This window comes from Cuculus canorus, chromosome 8 (genome assembly GCF_017976375.1).
Source record: "Cuculus canorus isolate bCucCan1 chromosome 8, bCucCan1.pri, whole genome shotgun sequence".
NCBI classification, from domain to species: Eukaryota; Metazoa; Chordata; class Aves; order Cuculiformes; family Cuculidae; genus Cuculus; species Cuculus canorus.
In genome coordinates this window covers 25,210,773-25,232,960 of record NC_071408.1, presented here as the reverse complement: position 1 = coordinate 25,232,960, position 22,188 = coordinate 25,210,773, and the positions used below count along the sequence as shown (strand labels likewise).

At 41.9% G+C, this 22,188-nt stretch overlaps 1 protein-coding gene across 1 annotated transcript in view; it reads right to left on the bottom strand.

Annotated features, from left to right (window-relative positions):
* Nucleotides 1–22,188, bottom strand: part of TRABD2B (TraB domain containing 2B) — a 297,563-nt gene that overhangs the window by 235,111 nt on the left and 40,264 nt on the right. The window lies entirely within an intron of this gene.

Genomic DNA, 22,188 nt, shown 5'->3' with positions numbered 1-22,188 from the left:
CAAAAAAAGATGCTCAAATTTGATTACAGGATATAATAAAAGCCAAGACTTCTTCCAGCTCATTCTCATATAGTACCTTGGAAGAAGAAGAAGAAAAAAAAGTCTTTCCTTTTTCCCCACCCCCCTTTTTCTATAAAGGAACTACTTTCTCTCCACCCAACAGAGCTGGCACTGATACCCAATTTTCCTGTGTTTGAACCTTTGAGTATGCACTTCAGAACCTCACGTGGTGAAAACTAACCCCAGAATACTCAGGAGACAGCTGAAAAACCCATTTCAAGGGCAATGCTTTGATTTCTTCACATACACAAAATTGGACTTCTTTTTTTCTTTTTTTTTTTTTCTCAGTCAGGGAAAACCTCCCATCTCTCAGTGAAGGGAAAACTGCAGCGATTACTCCTGCCGTTAGATGGCTGGATAAATATTTACCCTATAAGACCATATATTAAGGAATGAACTTTTTCTTTTTTTTTTTTTCCTTCCCAAAATACTGTTTCACTGTCTCGGTAACTGTGAATGGTCCTGGTGTCTCTCCCAGTGTGGGCGACCATTTAGCTGATGCATCATCTCGCCTTTGCTGGAAAGGGATTAGAGACCAACACCATTAGCATCAGTGGCAAAATTCCCAGGCATTGCTTCACCGTGCCCTACATCTTGTGTTGTCACTTATGTCTGAGCAAAATAAACACAGAGTGGTCAAAATATGCCACCGGTACAAAATAAGAACTTTCTGCACCCATCTTGCCCTTATTTTACATGGTTATAAATGACTAACCAAGGGGCCAGGCTATGATGTTCCAGACCTGACCAGTCTTAGTTGTGTGTTGGACCTAACAGACCAGCTACTGAGCCAGTTTATCACTCTTCTTCCTTCACATCGGAATTAGTCCAAGAAACTATGCTCCCCATTCAAAACAAGTACATGTATAGAGCAAAAAGCATTTCAAAGCTGTTATTTAGCAAATTCTCTAATTCCCTTAGTCCCTGGAGGAGTGGATTTTTAATATTTCTTTGCACAGGGAGGGCCAGATTGTCGTAACTTCACTGATGTTATATTTTACCCCACAAGAAGTCCCATTGGAACCAGTGAGTAAGAAACCCATCTGGTCCAAGGAGAACAAAAGCAAAAAGAATGGAGCTGCCAAATCATACTGGTTGGCTTCCCCCAAGACTTTTCCCAAACCCCAAAAAAAGTCTTCTATCGCAACAAAACTCCTTTGCGATAGTATTGTCTGGCTGCTGCTGAAATAAATAATGAGATAGAATACATGCAGCTTCTATAAGAAAAATGTAAAGCAGTGAATTAAGCATTGTTTTCTTGGGGAAGATTGCTCTCTGGAAAAAAAGATTAGAACTGCTTATGTATTGGTGACAGCTTGAACTAATTTAGATAAAAATACAAACTTTTGAAAAGCAAAATCCAAAAAGGAAATAAAAATTTGCAAGGAAAAGAATATACAGTAGACACCGCCATTTCTGAAAGCTTTTGAAAGGCAGACTCAAGTTTAATTGAGATGTTGCACAACTAATTTTGTGGTGTTTACTTCTCCCATAAGAAATTCCCTGACACCAGTCACAGATACAACATCATATAACACTGTTCGGAAAGGCTGTTTCCACAGCAATCTGTCCTGCTAAAAACTATTGCTGGTGCATAATGTATGATGAATCATAAAAAATAAAACCTGAAAGATATCTGAAAGATATAACATTTTTTAACAGAACTGTTACTACAATGCTAAATTGGTGCTGACCATAGCATCTGCTGCTGCTGAAATTATTATTTCTATCACAAGAGAAGTTATACATTGTGCATGAAAAAGCAAACACTTCCATTTCTGGGCTATTTATCCTTGGAATTAAATTACGTTTTTCTACACCATAAGCTTTATTTAGAATGCATTATGGATTTCAGCATAGCCTCTCTCTTTTGCGTTCATTCAAGGAACTGTGATGTTGGGTGACAGAATGGCATGTATTTAGGTTACTGGAATGACAGAGAGAGAATTTTACTTAAGTTTTTTTTCAGTTTTCTCCAACGTACTTTGCATTCTTGCACTGAGAAGAAAGGTTGCAAGCACCGTGAGACAGACAGAGCATTTTTCCTTTTTTTGGCCAAAAAATGTTCCTGCGATATGCATTGTCCTCAGCACAGCATCTTTTGCTCATTAAGGAAAGCTGGGTTTTCTCAAGGTGAATTTTCCTCCTCTCCTTGCTTCCACCCTCCCTGCCCATCTCAACCCCAGCTTCATTCATCAAACAAGGGAAAAATGAAGCAACTCCGGTTCACCATTAAGTGTCACAGGTCTCCAGTAAGAACATAGTATAGCTACTATGTTCAGTAAGACGGAGTGAGAGAGAGAGATGACAGAGCTATCCAGTTCCTTCCAAGCACAACAAACATGACGTTGAGAAATGTGGTTGGAATAACTCTGGATAAACCTCACCTCTGCTCAGCAGCCAGCTCCCCATAATTTCTGGATAACAAATACAGCATTGGATTAATAAGATAAGGCAGGAGGTTTCTCATCCCTTTCATCTGAACTCTTCCCTCCAGCTGCTAAGCCAGCGTTTTGGCCTCTAAACCTTACGTCAGAGTTTGTCATCAATCAGCTCAAAGGACACGCAACATCCAAAAAGAATTAAATCAAAGACACAGAGTGTGCAATCTGGAAAAGGGGCAGTTATCCAAAACACGCTAGGGACACATCTTCCAAACAAGGGAATATAAAATAGGAATTTTTCTGGGCAATCCACCATCTCAAACTTCTATGCGCTTGAAAGAGATAGGAAGGGAAATTACTGAGTGAAACAAGAATTGCCTGAGTCCAATAACCTGCACTCTGTTATGCCAACAGAGATGCTGTTCCCATGAACTAGCCATGTGTAAGCTGGTTTTGAACCCCTCACACCATGCCTGATGCTAGTTCCCAGCAATGTTCCTTCCTAGGGATCCTTCGCCATTTGCTATCAGCACCCTTCTGCATAATACCATGCTTCTCCCTGCACTCTACGGCATTCATGCATGGTCTTTAAAAGTAGAATAATATTATTAGGTGGTCACAGTTATACCAAAGAATTGGTTTTCAGAGGAGACATCTTAAGTCCCATGCACCATAATGCAGGGAACACAGAAAAGCTTTATCGTTTATAGGCCTTTCCCTGCCTCCACAGGAGCTGAGGATCTCTGAGCATCCCTCCATCTGTCAAGTGCAATGTTTATTTCCTCTGTGGAACAAGCTATCTTTATGAAATGAAATGACTGCCCTTCATATATTAAAATAACACCTCCTTAGGAGAGGCTTCCATGGGCACTGGCTATAGCCCACTTCATAAAGGGAATATTTACACTGCAGAAAACTTAAAAGCCATCTCAGGACTGGAGCAAAACCAATTAGGAAGCATGGGACTGGGACATTTTGTCTTTGCTATGAAATTACGTACCAAGCAATGGCTGGGTTTGGGTTGTTTATTGTCGGGGATTTTTTAGCTGACTTTCCCATGTTTCAAAGCTTCACTGCTAGAAACAAAGAAAGCTTAAATGTGGATTTTTAATAGTACTGTTAAATTTAATAGACATTTTGTGAAGCTTTGCGCTGAAATTGTTTAATGGTTTCTGTACATGGCTGGCTTCATACTCTAGTGCTTTTACTTCATGCTAAACTATGTAAACCTTCTGCTGGAAACACAACTACTTTTGTATCCAGGAAGCAGGGCTTTGAAGCATAATGTGTAAAAGTGAGTGGGATTTCAACACACGATACTTAAATGCCATTCTTCACCCCATACGAGCAATGTATTTCTTGTCGGTGCAATGAGGTTTGCAGAGAAAACAAGCAGAAAATGTCTTTAGATATTAGTCAGCTAGTAAAAGCCTGAACTTTGGAGCATTGCATTAGGTAATCAGCTGCAGAAAAGGAAAGCATTTGGGCGCCTTTCTTAAACCTTCAGTGTACATCATAAATTTTTATCCCACTGCATTCAGAGTGAAACACCTATTTTTTCATATGTCACTTCCACCACTCGCTCTTTCGACTCGGTGTCCCACCACTGAACGCTCCCTTTGCCCATGCACAGATGATGTTATCAACTCACAAACTACATTAGATTAACCTGTTTTTTAAACACTTTTTTAAAAAGCATTCATAAAACATCGGTTGGAGGAGTAATTGAAGGACTCCACTTCAGGATACAATAAACTTCAGTTTAATTCTTGGCTTTGCCAAGTAACACCCTGGTAACTTGAGCAACCTCGCCTTCAACATCAAACTTAACTTTGAACCTCATTCATTTGAGTGGCAAAATGGACTAGATGACCTTCAGAGGTTCCTTCCAACCTAAATTTTTCTATCATTTTGTGATTAGACAGTGCCTATTGGTATACAATGAGGATTATACTGCCATTAACCTTGCTGAGGAGAAATCATAAAGTGACTGAGACAAGCTGGGGCTTCGTGATGATAGAAAACACAGAAACAGGTGTCCAAATTACTCACTCTTTCTTCTTGATTTTCATTATGCGTGTAATTGAAACTCCAAACACTACACAGCTTTTGCTGAAGTATTTTTGACCTCAGTGAAACAACAAAACCTGAATATCTCATGAGCAATATAAACTGAAAGTACGTAGTACCCTCTGAGTACCTGGACTTTTTCAAAGTCTCCAAACATGACCTGAAAGCACTATTCTATTCTGAAAATGCTTGACTGACAAAAAAAAAGTGCTCCTCAAAATTCTCCCACCTTCTTTGACAAAGCAGGACTGAGTTCTAGCCCCATCAAAGTTCCTCCTTACTGCTTGCAAATATTTGTGAGGATAGAATTTCTGAGCACGTTAGGAATACAAAATCACAGGAGAGAATTTTTAATTTCTTTAGCACAGCATTAGTTATCAGTGTGTCAGCAAAAGAGCTCTTTTATCATGGTAATGATCTACTTGAGACCTGTTACTGAATGCACTGCATGTAATCCCTGCAAAAGATTGCAGCCTCCATCTTTAGTGGAAAACTGGGGATTGGTACATCCTTCATACCTATAGGCATGAGCACATAATGTTGAGTTAAGGAGTCATAAGCCCTCAGATTAAAACTGCTTACTCAAAGGTTATTTAAACATTCAGTCAGAAAAAAAAACTACGTGATAAGATGAAGAGTACAGCTGAGTGGTAAAAATCCTTCTGTCTCACACCAACCATCCACTTGCAAAGCATCTTCTTGATGGGATGAGAGCTTTGTGCTCTAACACACTGCTGAGATTGTCCACACTATTTCTAAGCTATCTGTTATTAAATCACTCTTAATACTCTTAGTATCACGGTAGCATCTGAGAAATCTTCGTCCACTTCCACCAAGTGAACAGACACTTAACCCTGGTAAGTCACTCTTTCTTCGCTTACTGAATGGGGCAGTCTTTTTAGAAATCTTATTTTCCCTCCTTATATGTGGAGATACTAAAAAATACACTTTTATAAAGTGATTATATGCTCTTCTTAAGTGTATCTTGTCCCATCCAGAACAGGATACATCAAAGGATTTACATCTTCAGCTTCCTTTTTGTTGTTTTTTTACAAACAAACAGTAAACAAAGCCATTCCTCAAAGCAATTTCTCAAAGCAATTTTTTGAAGATAGAGAGATTAAATGCTGTATATGAGAGCTGTTATCATGTTTGGGCTCCTCCACATGCAGGGGAAACTCATGCAAAGAGTCCTTGTAGGTACAAGTATCTCATCAGTAACTCGTGAATTCACGTGGAGTGCAGTAAGCACTTTGCCATTGCTTTCACAGGGAAGTGTTCAACTCCCGTAGCGACACCCAGCAGCACCAGGCTGACAGATCAGCAGACAGATGGAAGGATCAGCATCTGGTTCTTCAGACTTGCTTTAGGAGACACAATGGACTGTTTCCACCCTGTGCCCGGGGTTTGGCTGGGACAGAGTTAATTTCCTCTTGTTGGCCTGCCAACAAGAAGGTGGGGAGTGCACAAGAAGCTGGAAGGGTACATAGTTGGGACGGCTGACCCAAACTGGCCAAGAGAGTATGTGACACCATATGACATGACATTCAGCACATAAACTGGGGAGTTGGCCGGGACAGAGCAGGGGGAATCACTGCTTGGGACCAGGCTGGGCAGTAGTTTCTGAGTGGTGAGGAATTGCACTGTGCATAACTCACTTTGTATATTCTTTATTACTATTATTGTTATTATTTTTCTCTTCTTTTGCTCTTCTGTTGAACTGAAACTGATGAGTTTTACTTTTTATTTCTATTTCTTCTATCTATCCAACTAGGGAAGGAAAAAGTGGGCAAGTGGCTCTGTGGCACTTTGTTACCAGCTGGGCTTAAACCATGAGCTTGCAGAACACCACCACCTACCTGCCTTCCTTCCAGTACACTAAAGTCACATAAAAATTCCTATCTACTCATACTTACACACTATCAATATGAGCACAGGGAAAAAGCTCATATGATACTTCTTCATTTCCTGGTGTGAAATGTGTACAAACACAATATTATAATCTGCAGCTTATAGAGAACATTTTGCCAAAGAATTTCAGAAAGCACTGAACTTGCCAATCCGTAAATCAGGACTCTTTAGTTCAGGAGTTGTCAGACATTCCAAAAGAAATTGTGGGATAAAAGGTATATATATATATACATCCAAGAAGGGGCTTTCAGGAAAATTCACTTTGTCAGAACGTAAGCATCTAGCACAGGTTTTGACCAAGCCAAAGCAGCCCATACAAACTCTTAGGAAACACAGAGATAATTAACTAATCCACATCGTTCCTCTCAGCTCTCCCAGCCATGATGCTCACTCCCTATTCCACCTGGCCCGTGATGCCAGCATGCACCCCTCTTATATTCTACTTAATGTGTAAATTTAAGCCAAAAGTCAGCTTTTCGCAGAATACCATGAAACCTCTCTTGCCTAGAAACTTCTGCATTCCCATGCTTAAAAAGAATTAAGCAATTCCCTTGTGATTCCTATTTTACACATCCATATCCACCTGTTTCCAACCATCACACAGAATAAACCATTCTTCTAATTCAGTGTTGGAAAGCTGATGTCTTTCTGAAACCCACTACAGTCAATTTGGCAAGGAAAACCGAAGCCAGATTTCACAGGCTTGACCATATGCATTTAAGGGTTTCAAAGCTTCAGTTTCCTGCTCATAGAAGAAACATTTTCTTTTTAATTCTCTCTCAAGAATGCTAGAGAAAGCCAGGGGTATCTGACATATTTTGGCTTGCTGTAACTAATACTTCATGGTCTGATGATAAACATAATAGGCCATAAGCAGGGTATTGTGCCGAAATTCTATGTAAGGCACTAATTGTTGAGAGCTGGAATTGAAATCAGATGGCCCACTTCAAATTGACATAACCCAACAGACTGTTCTTCACACCTGAGTGGCAAATAAATCACTGTCAACCTAAGAGTTTGTGACGTTGTGCTGCTCAGTACAGCACTGGCACAAACGGACTGGCAAAAAAAATACATACACATGGGGGCACACAGACATACATAAATACATGGAAATTATTCAGGCTCTGTGTTGCTGCAGCTGCTAAGGTTTTACATTAGAGGCTATTTTAAAGCTCTTCAAAATATTTCAGCTCAGCTTTCAGGTGATCAAAGCAATTGCACTTCCCTTGTGTGCCAACTCACTTTTCCTTTCTTGGGATGTCTCCCTGAGCTAAGAAGAGTATTTCCAAACTTTGTTGTACAACTCAGAAGCTTTACTAACACAACCAGAACAATACCATCCTGTCAAATGTCAGAGCCTTTACGCAAGTGCTTCACTAGGACACCTAAGGAAATTAGTAGTGGCTGGAGCCGGCCGGTCTGTGCATAGCCTGGGGATGAGGGAAGCAAAAGTTAAAGGGCTGAAAGGGAGCAGAGGGAGAGAGAATTGTTGCTAAAAAATATTTTTGGTAGAAACACGATTGGTACAACAGACTTTCAGTGTTAAAAATGGCATCAATAAGTGGAACGTACTTTTGAAATCAAAGAAACGTGGGCGATTAAAATGGTTGTATTAGTTGAAATGATGTGTGGGAGGAGGTATCATATGATTGACATTAATTGCTTCTTTTAGGGCTGTGTGTACTACACTTCAGCCAGGCACCAATAGAGACATACAATCCACAGATTTAAGCAGAGGACAGTGGCTCTTTTGTAGTTCTTGGAGTGCATTTGGAGCTGAATGACAGTCCTTGAAGCATGGAGCTGGACTGTAAAGAAATCTCAATGGAGCTTAACAACACAGGTGGAAATATGCTCCTGAAAGGTCTTGTCACCTGCTCCAATTGCTGAGTTTAAATGTTTCAAGGCTTCTGTATCTGTACACAAATTCTTTCTTAGATGTAAGGAAGGTCCATCTGAACCCCTCTGGCCTGTTGGTTGCCTTAGTAAATGTCTCCCAGTTAACTCAAAAACACCTTTTTCCAGGAAACAATCTATTTGCCCTCATACATTTGACCTCTGTCAGGGGGCAGGGAGACCCCAGGCCTGATCCTGTTCCGCTGTCAGGGCAGAGCCTTGTGCTGGACATACCGTCCCTCTATCACAGCGATGGTTTTAACTGCCTGTTCCCTCATGTTTACAGACATTCATAAAAAGGGAAGTGTCATTCTTGCAGTTACATTAGAGAAGTGGTTTTAATGAATATTAAACAGCTTTAAACATCAAAGTATCGACTGAAGTGGAAAAATAGTATCTTTATTACCAGTCTTTTCCCCTTGCTAAAAGAAGATGCAAGGAGGAAGGGAGAGCATGGGTTTTATCAGGGATGTCAGGAACAATTTATAGGAGCTCAATGACCCGCACTTTGAACTCGGCTCTCCACCTACAGTCTATAGCATCCTATAAAAAGATACACCGTTATCTCCGTTGCTGCAGCCAGCCATCCTGACAGGAAGGGCAGGCTGCCTGTAATGCCTGAGGAAACGCTTGGGCTATTAAAGGCAGACAAAGGTCCTCCTTTTTATTTTTTATTTTATGTGCACTGTTTGCCGAACGGGATTTCTTTACAGTATGTCAGGGATAGCAATTTGGGCCTTTGGAAAGTCAGCTCTAGCTGTAAAAGGTATCCAAAGGAAAACCTGAAAAGGTTTGTCAGCATTGATGCAATGATTTAGTTTGGTCTTTACAGATGAGAGCAGAAAAATGCCATGGTCATGGTTTGCAGCCATAACCTGCTCGAGGTCCTGAACCGCAGCATCTAACTCACACCTCCCGCCACTCTTGAAGCACGAGGGCTGCTTAAAGCATGCAAGTTGCTGGAAAGGATGCAGCATGGCAGCAATGGCCAGCGTGTCTGAATCGTGGTGGGATCCCAGGACACTCACAACCCTTCCCCAGTGCTCTTCATCTCAGGAGGATGCCAAGTGGAGCCCAGCAGCTGCTTGTTCCCTCGGCTCTCTGCGATACGCAGTACGTCTGGTGGCTCACGGCCATGTAGAAAATTTGGGGATCCTGCAGGGAAGCTGGCCACTCGTATCTCTAACCCTCATCTAAGCCAAGTGCAAAACTGCAATTAGTAACAGGGTCATCGGTTCAACTGGCAATACGTCATCATCACGGCTAAATCATGACACACCCTTGTGAGATCAAGACACTTTCTGTACATGATTACTATTTATTTATAGCATGCGATAAAAATTCACAGTAACACAGGGAGGCCAGAGCTGAGACCAGGATAGGAACTGTAAAAAGATCGTATCTCTGAGAATAGTCGGCTTTGCATAAGGAACAGTTTTATGTGAGAAAATACCAATAGAAGAATGTTCCTCAGAAGTGTGCTGATATTGGCAACATCTCTACAAGGAAAAGTATCAAAATCTTTTATTTCAGCAAAGCCAAAATGCTTTATTTCAGCTGCCTTATGGACAAGAAGAGAGTGGGACAGTGCAAGAGGCAAGTCAGACTTAAACGATTTGACATGACGGAAAGCGACCTGACAAGCTCACTTCTTGATTTCCTGAATGCATTCCTCCAATTTGTTGTTTCACTGGAAATTTAGACATTTCAGTTTTCACTCTGACTAGTGAGGAAAAGCCAGGCTCCGCGGTGCTCCCAGAGGGAGAGCGGTCAGACCCCTTGACAAGCTTCATCTGCAATGCCCATACATGAGTGAGACTGACAGCAAGGAGCAGATCGGAGCAATTCGCCCAGGCAAGTCCAACCTTTTCTCCCAGACCAGCCCCAGCCTCTCTCTGGGAAATGATGGCAACCTCCAGATGAAGAAAACGTGCCAGGTGAGCTCAGCAACCAGCCTGCACCTCTCTGCAGACCAACGGTAGGAGCTGAAACACTAGCCGTGGTCTGGATGCTCTGAACTGCGCACGCACTCACACCAGCATCTCTTTGCCTATAATAAATGTATGTTTGGCTCAAGAAGGAAAATGATTCAGCATGTTTCATATGCATTTTGCTGTTCAGTTCCCCATCCACACTATAAAATCCATGATAAAAGAACATAAATAGCTAAACTGGAAACAGCTTCTCCAGAAATCATCCAGAATATTTCTGGGCCGTAAATATTCTGTCACTGCTGATTTAATTTCTAGTACTCAGGAAAATGCAATTACAAGAGACAAATGGTGATGAATGCTGAAACCAAGGGTATGTTTTCGACAATGGGAGACAAGACTGGCTCTCTGTGAGTTGGCGTCAGATGCATGTCAATAGCCGACCATGTTCCAGCACTGCCAGCTTTCAAAACGCCACAATTGCACTGAACGCTACAAATCACCTACAAGAAATAAATAATGCAACTGGTCTGCTCAGTCCTTGCACTGACCACCTGAAAGAGCTCACGAGATCTCAGACCTGCAGCAAAGACAGGCTGCTATCATTTACTTGCCCCAGATGAGACAGCATGGTGGAGGATGCTGCGCAGGACCTTTTGCTGCAGCCATGCCCACAGCACAGCATCCTCACTGCTCCCATTCTGGGTGGATCCTTCAATTTGCGTGACACTATCACTTGTTTTTTAGATCAGCAAACTGACTCCCTAATGAAAATAAAAAAGGATGAGGAAAACACAATGATATTTCAGAACGACTCTTTAGGCTGAAAGCTTTCTCTTAGCATTTGTCCTTGGGACATCTCTCACTGAGTATTTATCATGTTATTTCTTTCCTGTTAGACACTTTCCACTGTGTATTTAGGCCATGCAAAACACTTTGTGATATTAAAAGAGAAACTCGGGTCTCTGCATTTGCCCAGAGACTGTGTTCCTTGCCTCAAGTGTGCCTGCAAGCAGTGTAGCTCACTGAAAACTTACTGCACAATAAATACTTATTAATGGTGCATAGCGCTGATAAAATCCCTCCTTCCCACAACACCTGGCTGCTGTGCGGTAGCTGCAGGGGAACGTCAGGCACTCCAGTTAAGAGACCCATCCCAGCACTGATCTATCTTCCCGTAGGGGACGGAACTGCTAATTATTGAGCAAATAACCAGACTCTGCTCTTTTGTATTTCTATGCGCTGAAATACAATACAAACCCCTTACGGGGTCTGGTCCAAAACCAATCTGATTTCATGGGCTGTGAATCAAGGGCTGTGAATCAAACCCGTTGCAAGCAACTCCCCACACTCCTCCAAGAAGACAACTACACAAAGGGCAGGTAACAGCAGGGAAAGCTTTCCTGCACAGCTTCAGGGAAGTGGGAACTCAGAGAGAAAAACTCCATGTGCAGATTTCAAGCCCTCTCTCCTGGGGCTCAGCCGGTGCCACGGCTTGCCCCATGACAGAGGACCTGTCTGTTGCACCACCAGGTGGGACAAAGAGGGACAAGGGCTGCTTTTGGTGAATGTGACTTTTAGCTGTCTCCTACTGAGTGGAGGCCACCCAGAGGAGGAACTTCCATATTGCCTCCTAGTCCTAGTTCCTGATGTGAATGAGGCTGAGAAACCAGAGCTGCATGACAGCCAGGGAGCTTGTGAGGAAGCTTGAGGTGGAAGAGTACTGGGAAGCATTGTGCTTGACGGATGGATCATGTCCAGCCTTAGGCAGATGAGCTGGCTGAAACTGCAGCTCGGGGCCACCACAGAAGGATGAAGGCCACCCTGTGGTCCCTCAGGAGGATTCACTCACACCACAGCTGTCCTTGCTGTGTGGCAGAGGTGGGACCAGCTGCCTTGGGCTGTTCTGCAACATGCAGCACCAGGAACCCATAAACCCCCTTTTCTTCAGCCTTCATTGTGACAGCCCTCAAGCTGGTCCACAACAGAAACCCCAGGGAGGTCAGAAGACCTCAGGAAACTTGAGGGAAAATGTTCTGCCGGGACCCCACACACTCTGTCCTTCCCCTAGATTAATTCAATCTGCCTCAGCTTCCAGCCAAATCAAGATATGGGCTCATCTTGCTAAATATAGCTCTCAAGTAATTTCCTGCATATTGGGACCAAGTCACTTGGCAACTGCTAAATAATGTGTAACAAAAACACGGGGCAGTGGTGGATGCCTGTGGCTGCCCATAAACCATTAGCGGCAGGGTCAGCAGCCTCCGACCCTGATTGTGTAACCCCAAGCATTACCATTTCTCGGTTTATTTTCTCTTCGTCTCATGAGGACAGTAGAAATTTTAGGAACAGGGAAAGGGCACCCAGCATGATCCGCCTGCCATTTCCCAGCAATCTTCTTAATCCTAGTCTTTCCGTAAGGCTGCACTTTTCCCAAATCTCTCCTCAAAAGAGAGACAGAGGTGTCCGTTGAATTCAGAAAGTATCGCCTTAAAGCATCATCTTAAAGTCTTAATATAATGTCTTTACATTGCTTGCCATTTCCCAGTAACTTATTCCATATGCTTAAGTACTCTCTGAGCATAATATGTCCTCCTTATTCCCATCTAGCTTCTCAGGGCTTTCAGGCTATCCTCCAATTCCTGAACCCCTTGCCAATGTGAGTCATCTGCCCTTTAGGAATTTCTAAGTCCTCTTAAGTATATGAAGATAAAACCAAAAGAAGAATCAGAGTCTGCATTGTCAAGTTAACTATTCCGTCTTCCAGGACAACCGAAAAGCAAAGAGTATAAAAGTAACACAGAAAACTGTCACTTTTCATGGCACATCCTTCTGGTGTCTGGAAATCATCACTTCAGGACTGCCTGAACTGGAGGTCGCATCAGGACTAGGAGCTACTCACGGACCTACCGTCCATGAATGCATTTACTCCTCTCTCAAATCCATCTGTACTCTTGGCCTCTACAACATCCTGTAGCAATGAGCTATTTAATTATGTGATATGTGCCACAGTTCTGCAGTCCCTTCTCACTAGGTGAGATTAACATCCTTTAAGCATTCCTCGTGGAGACTGTCTATCACCTCATTATCCCCGACAATCGCTTCCAAAAGCAATAATGTTTGTCTGTGGTCCAGCGGCCCCCACTCAGAACACGAGGACAGACTGAGAGCCAGACGCCTTAAAAGCATCACCCAGGGATACTGCATCCCATCAGTAGTCAGCCTAGTCCCCTGTTTTGTGCCTGACTCCCGGTGATGCCAGCACTTCCAGAGAAAAACTGAGCAGTAAGCAGTTTGAGTATCCTTCCTAGAGGAACAGAGTATTAACCCTGACGAGTCAGAGGTGAATTTATGCAGTGAAGCAGAACTGTTGACAAAACTGGATATGCTTGTTATCCATGGAAATAGCACAGGTTTGGGGAATTTGAGTTTGTTTATTTTTAATCCCTGCTAAGTTCCTGATCTTGAAGCAATGAGCTACCCTCTTTAATTACATACCCTGTGAAGAAGTACTCTTCTATCAGCGTTTCTTTCATCACCTTTCTATTTTAATCAAGCGTCCCCTTCTCCTTGCATTACGAGTTCTCCTTGCAAATACAAGTTTCTGATCTCCACGCTATGGATTTTCTTCTGCTTCCCCATTCCAGCTCTTACAACTTACCCTAAGAGATCAGCAGCCATTTCTGTTCTGCAGCTTTGCCCTGGGCTGTTTCAACAATAATTTCCAGATTCATTTCCTGACGACTGTTGCTTTTAGCCCACATTTCCTACGCTGGCTCCCACACAGCCATAGCCCTGCCTCCATCAGACTGCATGTTTGCCACCTGCAGCTTCACTTATCTCAGTGACCTGTGACACTTTAAACACAGTTGCACTTGCTATTCGCTCTGTCCCCACTTGAAGATGCGGATGGGCTTTTGCTCCATTTGCAGACAGTGCAGATTATTAAAGGACCAGAAGGGATCCAGTGATGTAACCCAGTATAAATATACGCTTACCGACTTCCACCATGGGCTGGTCAGGGTTACACACTGTCACCTTCCTGAGTTGGGGAACACTGCATACGGGATCACCTATTCTTCTGCTTTATCTTTATAACCTCCAAGGAGGTTAAACACAGTCAGAATACTAAAACTGACTTATACCAACTGGAATCGTATCAAATGATATCAAACTGAATGTCTGTTCTTCATCAAGGTCACTAATTTACTACATTAAAAGCTGTTATGCCTAAACAGTGATGCAGGGGCACTGGAAAGTGGGTTGGAGGAAACATTCACATCTTCATTTGCTGATTTCAGCCTAAGCAATCCTCCTGGGATTAAGGTCATATCTATCCATATGAAACCATCACACTTTGCATGGTTTCCAGCTGGAGGCATAACTCATTCCAGGCCAACTGCCGGTCAAGCTCATTCCAGCATTTGTGCATCCAAACGGACTCAGGTTTGCCGAGAAGTTCATGGGACCCTAAGGAACCTTGCCCGAGAATCTTGTTTACAAGGGAGGATTTCCCTGTTGGAATGCACCTAAAATATCCTTATTAACTAGTGAAATGTGAAGTGAATGTCTTCTCATTTCCTGACCAAGCAGATTTTTCTTTTCCTACAGTTGCTTTGTCTAATTTTGGATCGGGAAGCCCTCTTTGTGCAACATAAGCACCTTTCCAGTAGAAGTAAATCAAGGATACTTTGCTCCCACCAAGTATCAAAGTAAAGTGCAGGTAAACTGGCCTATGTTCTTTTCCAAGTCCTCATTTTTTTCATTAGTTTTGCAGAAGCTGAATAACAAACTCCCTTAGTTGCTTTAAAAAAAAAAAATCACATCCCACTTAGCCATCTAGCAGTCTCGTGATGAGTAAAATTACACCTGGCACAAACACAGATGAGACAAGGAGGAGCTAGGCAATGTATTCCAAAAAAATATGTCAAGGAAAAGGGGTGTTTCTTACAAAAAAAAAGTGAAAAAGTCACTGTGACAATTAAGAACAAATTTTCTAAAAAGAATGGTTAGAAAAATTCTTTAGAAATCAAATTATTTTAAAAGAAAATAAGTATAAGGAACTTTTTTAACTGAAAAGATAAACTGAAAACCTAAACAACTCATCAATTTAAACAGCAACACTTTTGAATAAATAAAGATGATGCAATATCTTCCAAAATAAGTAAACGAACATTCTCGCCCTTTACTCTGCTCTCGTGAAATCTCACTTGGACAACTACATTCAATTCTGGAGTCCTCAGCACAGGAAGGACAAGAATCTGTTAGAGTGTGTCCAGAGGAGGCCATAAAGATGATCTGAGGGCTGGAGCACCCAGAACAAGGACAAGAATGGGCTGAAAGAGTTGGGGTCTTTCAGCCTAGAGGATAGAAGGCTCCAGACAGACCTTATAGCAGCCTTCCAGTACTTACGGGGGGCTACAGGAAAGCTGGGGAGAGGCTGTTTACCAGAGAGTGCAGGGATAGGAAGAGAGGTAACAGTTTTAAACTGAAAGAAGAGAGAGTTAGATTAGATATTAGGAAGAAATTTTTCACTGTGAGGTTGGTGAGGCACTGGCACAGGTTGCCCAGAGAAGTTATGGATGCCCCCATGATTCTATGATTCGTGCTACCAGGAAAGATGGCATCAACTTTTGCCATTTTCAAGACTAAGTATAGAAGTTATCCCTTCCACTCTGATCACATACGTACATGACACATTTTTTCATATATAATTTTCAATCAACAAAGGCTTTCCTCAAAACATGGGATAACAGTGATAATAATTTTACCCTTCAACAGATTGTGATATTGTATTAAGGTACTTTGAGATTTTTAATATATAATACATATCTCTGAAAACCCCTAACCTAAGACCAGGCTGTTTACCATTTTCCCCCATGAGTTCCGTACTCTCAGCATCCCTGTCTGATCGTGGGGACTAACACTGATGCAACTGCAACGCACTGCTGTATTTTTATAGCACATAACTGCAATGTGTGAGCTACTACTGGGTGAAAATGCACCCCATTATGCCAGTGAAGACACAGCAAAAAATACTGTTATACTACTCGCAGGGTGAGAAATTAGAAAAGGTCAGGGAGGACTGAATTTGCAACTCCACCCTCAGAAACTTGGAAAGAGTTCAGATACTACAAAGATGGACATAGGCAGACTTTCCTTCAGTATTTCAATAAACAGCACTACCAGGCCAAATCCCTGGTCTTGAACAAATGAAAAAGAATAAAACTTCCCCTTCACTGTTTTGGTGGAACATTGTTTTTCAATGAACACTGTGTTTCAGTGAATGGCAAAACTGCTTCAGTAAACTTGGAGGGATTCCTCTCCAAATACACAGCCCAGAGCAGATCTGGATCTTGGCTTGAAACCATTTCTTATACTCTTCCTGCAGGGAGAGATTTAGGAGTCTGTCAAGACTAATGCAGGACCAGAAGGTGCCAGGAGCTTGAGGGCATGAAGACCATCTTAAGCAGAAAAGGACTCTGGAAACGTATTCTTAACAGTCCTGGGGTATTATAAAACTTCCCATATGAATTCAAGAGAGATTAATCATCAGGCTTCTCTGCTGAATTCCTTTCTGTTGCTTAAGTCGACATGAAGTTACCAGGCACTCTTTTCTACCTCCAGCAGCACTGCTAACCTCTCCTTTTATAGCACTTGGTAGGCTTGCTCTTCAGGAACTTCTACCACTGTTGCAGTGTGTTTACTTAGCAGTTTGAGAAAGGAGATTGCAAGATACAACTGCAAAAGGAAAAAGCAGCAAGGCGAGTCAGCGGCTGCAAATTAAACAGTGGCAACAGAGTCACGAAGGCAGAGCAGGTGAATGTCTTTCTCACAAAGAATGTCCCAAGAGGGGATAGAGATATGGGGGCTAGTCCTCCACGATCCCCTTGGGATGCCTAAAATAAATGCTCACTTTGTGGAACTGTTGGTCCAGCTCCTCCAACGCAGAGATTACGTGACAGCCCGTCGATCTAGCCTGAATGACTGGCAGAGACCCATCAGAGGCAGCAGAAGTCAATTAAATCTCTGCTTACACACAGCCTTTCTGAGCCAAGCTAAATTTTTATAACCCCAAACTGTTCTGTTTCAAATTCTAAACTCACACTTTCACATCCCTTCCAGTAGAAAATATGTGAATTAAACCCATGTGTAACAGACAGACAGACACACACACTCACTCAGAGCACCTTAGGAGACCCTGACAGTTACCAAGGGGGGAGGGAGAGGAGGTGTTTTTTGGGTGGAAAGGAGGCGTGTTTTGTTTTTTTCACAATGAGCAAGTAGAAGGACTTGACACAACAGGTGGTGTTGTGTTGCTGAAAGCCCAGTGGAAAAAATCATCGTCCTTTTAAAAAAGCCAGAGGTCAAATTGATGCAAGGAATTTTCTGATCTCCAGGAGTTAAGTGTAGTTGCAACCATCTCATCGTGGTTCTCCAGGGCCCCATCCTGAGCAACTGCTTTAGCTTCACCTTTTTAGGTATTGCTTCACATTTCTTCCTATTAACTACTTGTGCCTGTCCCCAGCACAGAGATGTACGGATCCACCTGGTAACAGCTACCCTCACAAAAGTTAAGGGTTTAGGCTCTTTTTCTATAAGCAGGCAAATGTCCAAATACTTATCCAGAAATACAGGTACAATCTGGCACTCCAGCTCACAGGAAACATCCCTCACGTGGGAGTTTCAGCACTTGCTGTTTCTAGAGGTGCCAGAAATACTAGGGGTGGAGGCAGTGCTTTTCTAATAGCATTTGGAATAGTTCTCACATCATTATGAATGTAGCTGGGAGAATAATTTATAATGAATCATTTTCTTTTTAATTAATTTCCCTGTTTATTCTTTGGGTGACTAACAGACGCTCTCAACTGCCTTGCATGTACTTAAAATTTCTTCCTGGCTAATTAGTGTCAGGAATAATGGAGAGAGAGGATCGATTACAGGCAGTTTGGGGGGTTCATTTAATCTTTGAAAGTTGAGATTTTTCAATGGGTATGTCTTGTAACTCACATATTATACTTCTGCACCGTGATGAGATGATTGTCACATTTTGGCTCTCATTTCAACACCAGCAGGTGTCACTTCAAATCTGGAAGTTGTTATCCACAAGCATCTTGCAACTGTCACAAACTCTGCTGTTTTAACAAAGAGATTTACCAGCAATCACAATGAACCCTGAAGTGGTTTACACACTCAGAAGAGTTAATCTTCAGCTGTAACAAGAGGATACATACTTTCTACAGCTTCACAAAAGCAATGCATAAAAGAAAAAAGATTTCCTCATTGATGTGGTTTATTTTGCTGTGTGTGATTATGAAGGAGGCAGTTCCACACCAAGGAGCAAGGATCTGAAGACATTCATGGCCAATTCTTTCTTCATGAAACTCAAAGATGACAGATAGTTTTCAGTAAGTTGAAATACCTGCCCAATATCTATGCAATAAAAGGACAAATTCTTTACAGGTGAGAGAGTCAAGGCCTCTAATTTTGAGCTGTTTTCCTTAAAAAAAAACCCATTCAGCTCTGTTCATCTGCTGTCATCAGAGTGCTTTGCTCTGCTTTCTGCTTCAAGAGAACAGACTCGGCCCTGTCACAGCCTTCTGAATGTTTCACTAGGGTGGTGACAAGCCTTTGTGCTGTTCTCTCAGAAGAGGACCATGATACTTGAACCATATGTCATCACTTGAAGCCCACATGAGTTGTAGGACTTCCTCTCTGTGTTAAGTGGAAGATATATTCTTTAGCGAAGTCTTTTATCTGCCTGAATGCAATTCATCCAGCCTGAATTTCTTCTAAATGCCTTCCATCTGCTTTCAATTTGACTTTAGCAGGCTTTCAAGGTAGATATATTCTTCTGTTTGGTTTAATTATTTCATCCACACACTCTGCCCGCTCTTCCTTTCGGGAACAAGCTGAATACCCACTTTTCTGAGTGTCATGAATTTGACCAGCCTCCACCCACGCTATTGTGTTCCACCGATGCTAATGTGCGATGGATACCTTGTCTATATGAAGCTGACTTCCAGAAGATGGAATTTCAGCAAGCTACAAAGAACAATTTGGAGGCACCATGATTTGTCAGAAGGTAATTATTTCTGAGTCTGCATATAATGCAGGAGAGGACTGGGGTGGGGGACGTTAACCTTTGGAAACACAGGAACTGACAGATAACAATACAACAGTGGTGCCTCTAAATCCAGTATATCGTCACAGGCAACATCGGCTCCTTCAGAGGAAAAAGTAACGTTTTCAATAGTGCTCAGTTAACAGAGGGTCTACGATCTGAACCAAAACTATTATTGTCCAACAGTCCACTGACTGTCTTCCTCCAAACGCAGTTCACACATGTAAGGTCACAAATGCCAAGGGGTGCTTTAGTTTAGCAGAAGGGGAAGATTTTTTTTCCCAAAAAAAAATTATATTAAAGTTTGATGCCTTGACCTCATCCTTCAAATCCTATTCCAGACCTGTGGATTTAAACATTTTCAAAGAAGAAAGACTCTATTTCTGCTCAAGCTCTCTGCATGTTTCTCACATGCAACAAATCCATCTCTCTTTCCCAGCCAGCCTTCGCTTTAGTCCCGTCTATGACAGTTTGCTGTGCTGGGCATTCAGCTCAATTTCTCATGTTTTCAACTCACCTAATAAGACCTGCTGGCTGATATAAATGGAAATCACACTGGAATCCTTAGGTCTTTGCCCATATACAGTAGTTGTTTTTTTTCAATTTGGGACGAAAACTGGATGAGACCTTGCCATCATTCAGCGGACTCTATGAAAGAGATTCTCAAAACATATAGAAAGCTTTTCCAAGAAGAATAGATGAGGACACTTGATGTGGAGGAGGAAGGATTTCAGGGTCAAGAGATGCCCTGCGTAATAGAAAGGTTCCTGTGAAGCTGAGGTTCAACAGAAATAGAGAACAGTTGCAATGGATTAAGAGTCAGAAAAATACGCTTTGCTCATAGGTGTCTATGGGCAACTTCTGTTCCTAAGCATCTAAGAAGAAGACCTAAGTCAAAAAAGAAGGTTCTCCAAAGACACTATAGTCAAAGATTGTTGCTGAAAAACACAGGCATTAGAAATCCAGCCCGGCAAGTGGGACTGAAAAAAAAAAAAACCCCAGTCTCTTAATCAACATTTCCCCACGCCACAAAACAAGTCAATCTATTTTGTTAGAAAAACATGGCTTATTGCAATCTAAGTAATTTTTATTTCTTTATATACCACAAGAGGTATACTAATCTAGTTAGAGAAACATGGTTTCACTACATTCGTAGTAAAGGCCCCTGCTTTTCCACTCTCTGATATGTTTTTGCGATGCTTTTACCACTTTCTCTGCAAGCCTAACGAGTTTCACATAGCCTCAAAACCTCTTGGCCAATCCTTTCTGGCGACCGCTTGGATTTCAGAGCATATGTTCGGGGTGGCATGAAAAACCCTCAATGCATTGCAGTGGAAAAACAATTTGTAACAACATTTCCTGAAGCAATAGGTTCCAACCCATTGAAACTCTATTTACCATATGCTTGAAAGACTCCAGGAACAACAGAAAGTCATGCATGGATGCCTCTACAAACGCAAGTCAAGTAAAAATGGATCCTTCTGACCACCATCCAACTGCATGTGAGAAGGCCATTTTTAGCTTTTCTGAGTACCTAGGCCCTCCTCAATGCTCATAACTTTGTACCTGTGGGGAAGAGTTGCTCTTACCCCATGGAAAGACAACAGAAAATATTTGGGAAATTATTTTCAGCTGCAGAGGAACTGCTCCTGAGTGTTCGAGGTAGGAGGGTAAAGCCTCCATACAGAAGATATACATATGAAAATGCAGACATACTGCAGCAGCATATAGAATCATAGGGTCATCATGGTTGGAGAAGACCACTAAGATCACCAAGTCCAACTGTCAGCCCAACACCTCCCTGCCTACTAAACCAGGTCACAAAGCGCCATGTCTAGACATTTTTTGAACACTTCCAGGGAAAGAGACTCCATCACTTCTGTGGGCAGCCCGTTCCAATGTTTGACCACTCTTTCAGTAAGGAAATATTTCCTAATATCCAAATATCCTAATATCAAATCTCTCCTTGCAGATTTCCAAATCACAAGTGGACCAGGCTCTGAGCAACCAGACCTGACTTTGAATACAGCCCTGCTTTGAGCAAAAAGTTGGATTAGAGACCTCACAAGTACCCTTCTAATTCACAGTGCTTGAGAAAGGTAGTCATATTTTTTATACTATCATTGTAAGTGTTCTTCTTATGTTCCTTCCTCAACCTCTCTTTGTGTGTCTGGTCTTTTTCTGAGGAAAAGCAAAACAAAATATGCAATTGCACTTCCTTATTTTTAAGGTGTATGTCCAAGTTTCTAGTATTCATGTGTATTTCAGCACATTCTGCCACTGAGAGTTTTCATTTACTCAGAAAAGTGTTCCAATATTTTACGAGTAAATGCAGCCAAACTTGAATAACTCATAGGCCATGGACCCACTAATTCTAGATATTATGATCAAATGCAGGTCACATCACTAGTGCTTGAAGGTTTTTCCATCTGACACCCATTCAAAGGATTCCAGGAAATAAGCTGCTGTGCATACACATTCATGCCACAATTTATACCAATTAACATCTGTGCCCAGAGTCTTGACAGTAGGGACAGCTGAAATGTTTTTAATCAAAATACATTTGATGAAAAGTGGGGGTTTTGTCAAAAATTAACACTTCATGGGATTAAAATAAATTGTTTGCATCAGAATTGTTCAATCCATCAAAAAAGGGACTGAAAACAGAATATTTATTGTAGAGGAAATGAGGGGAGGAGGGTGTAGAATGGAAGCTTTTTAGTATTTACCGTATAATATATATATATGCAGAACATAGCCACCATATATTTTTTACTTCTTAATAAATAATACTATCTTTTTCTACGAG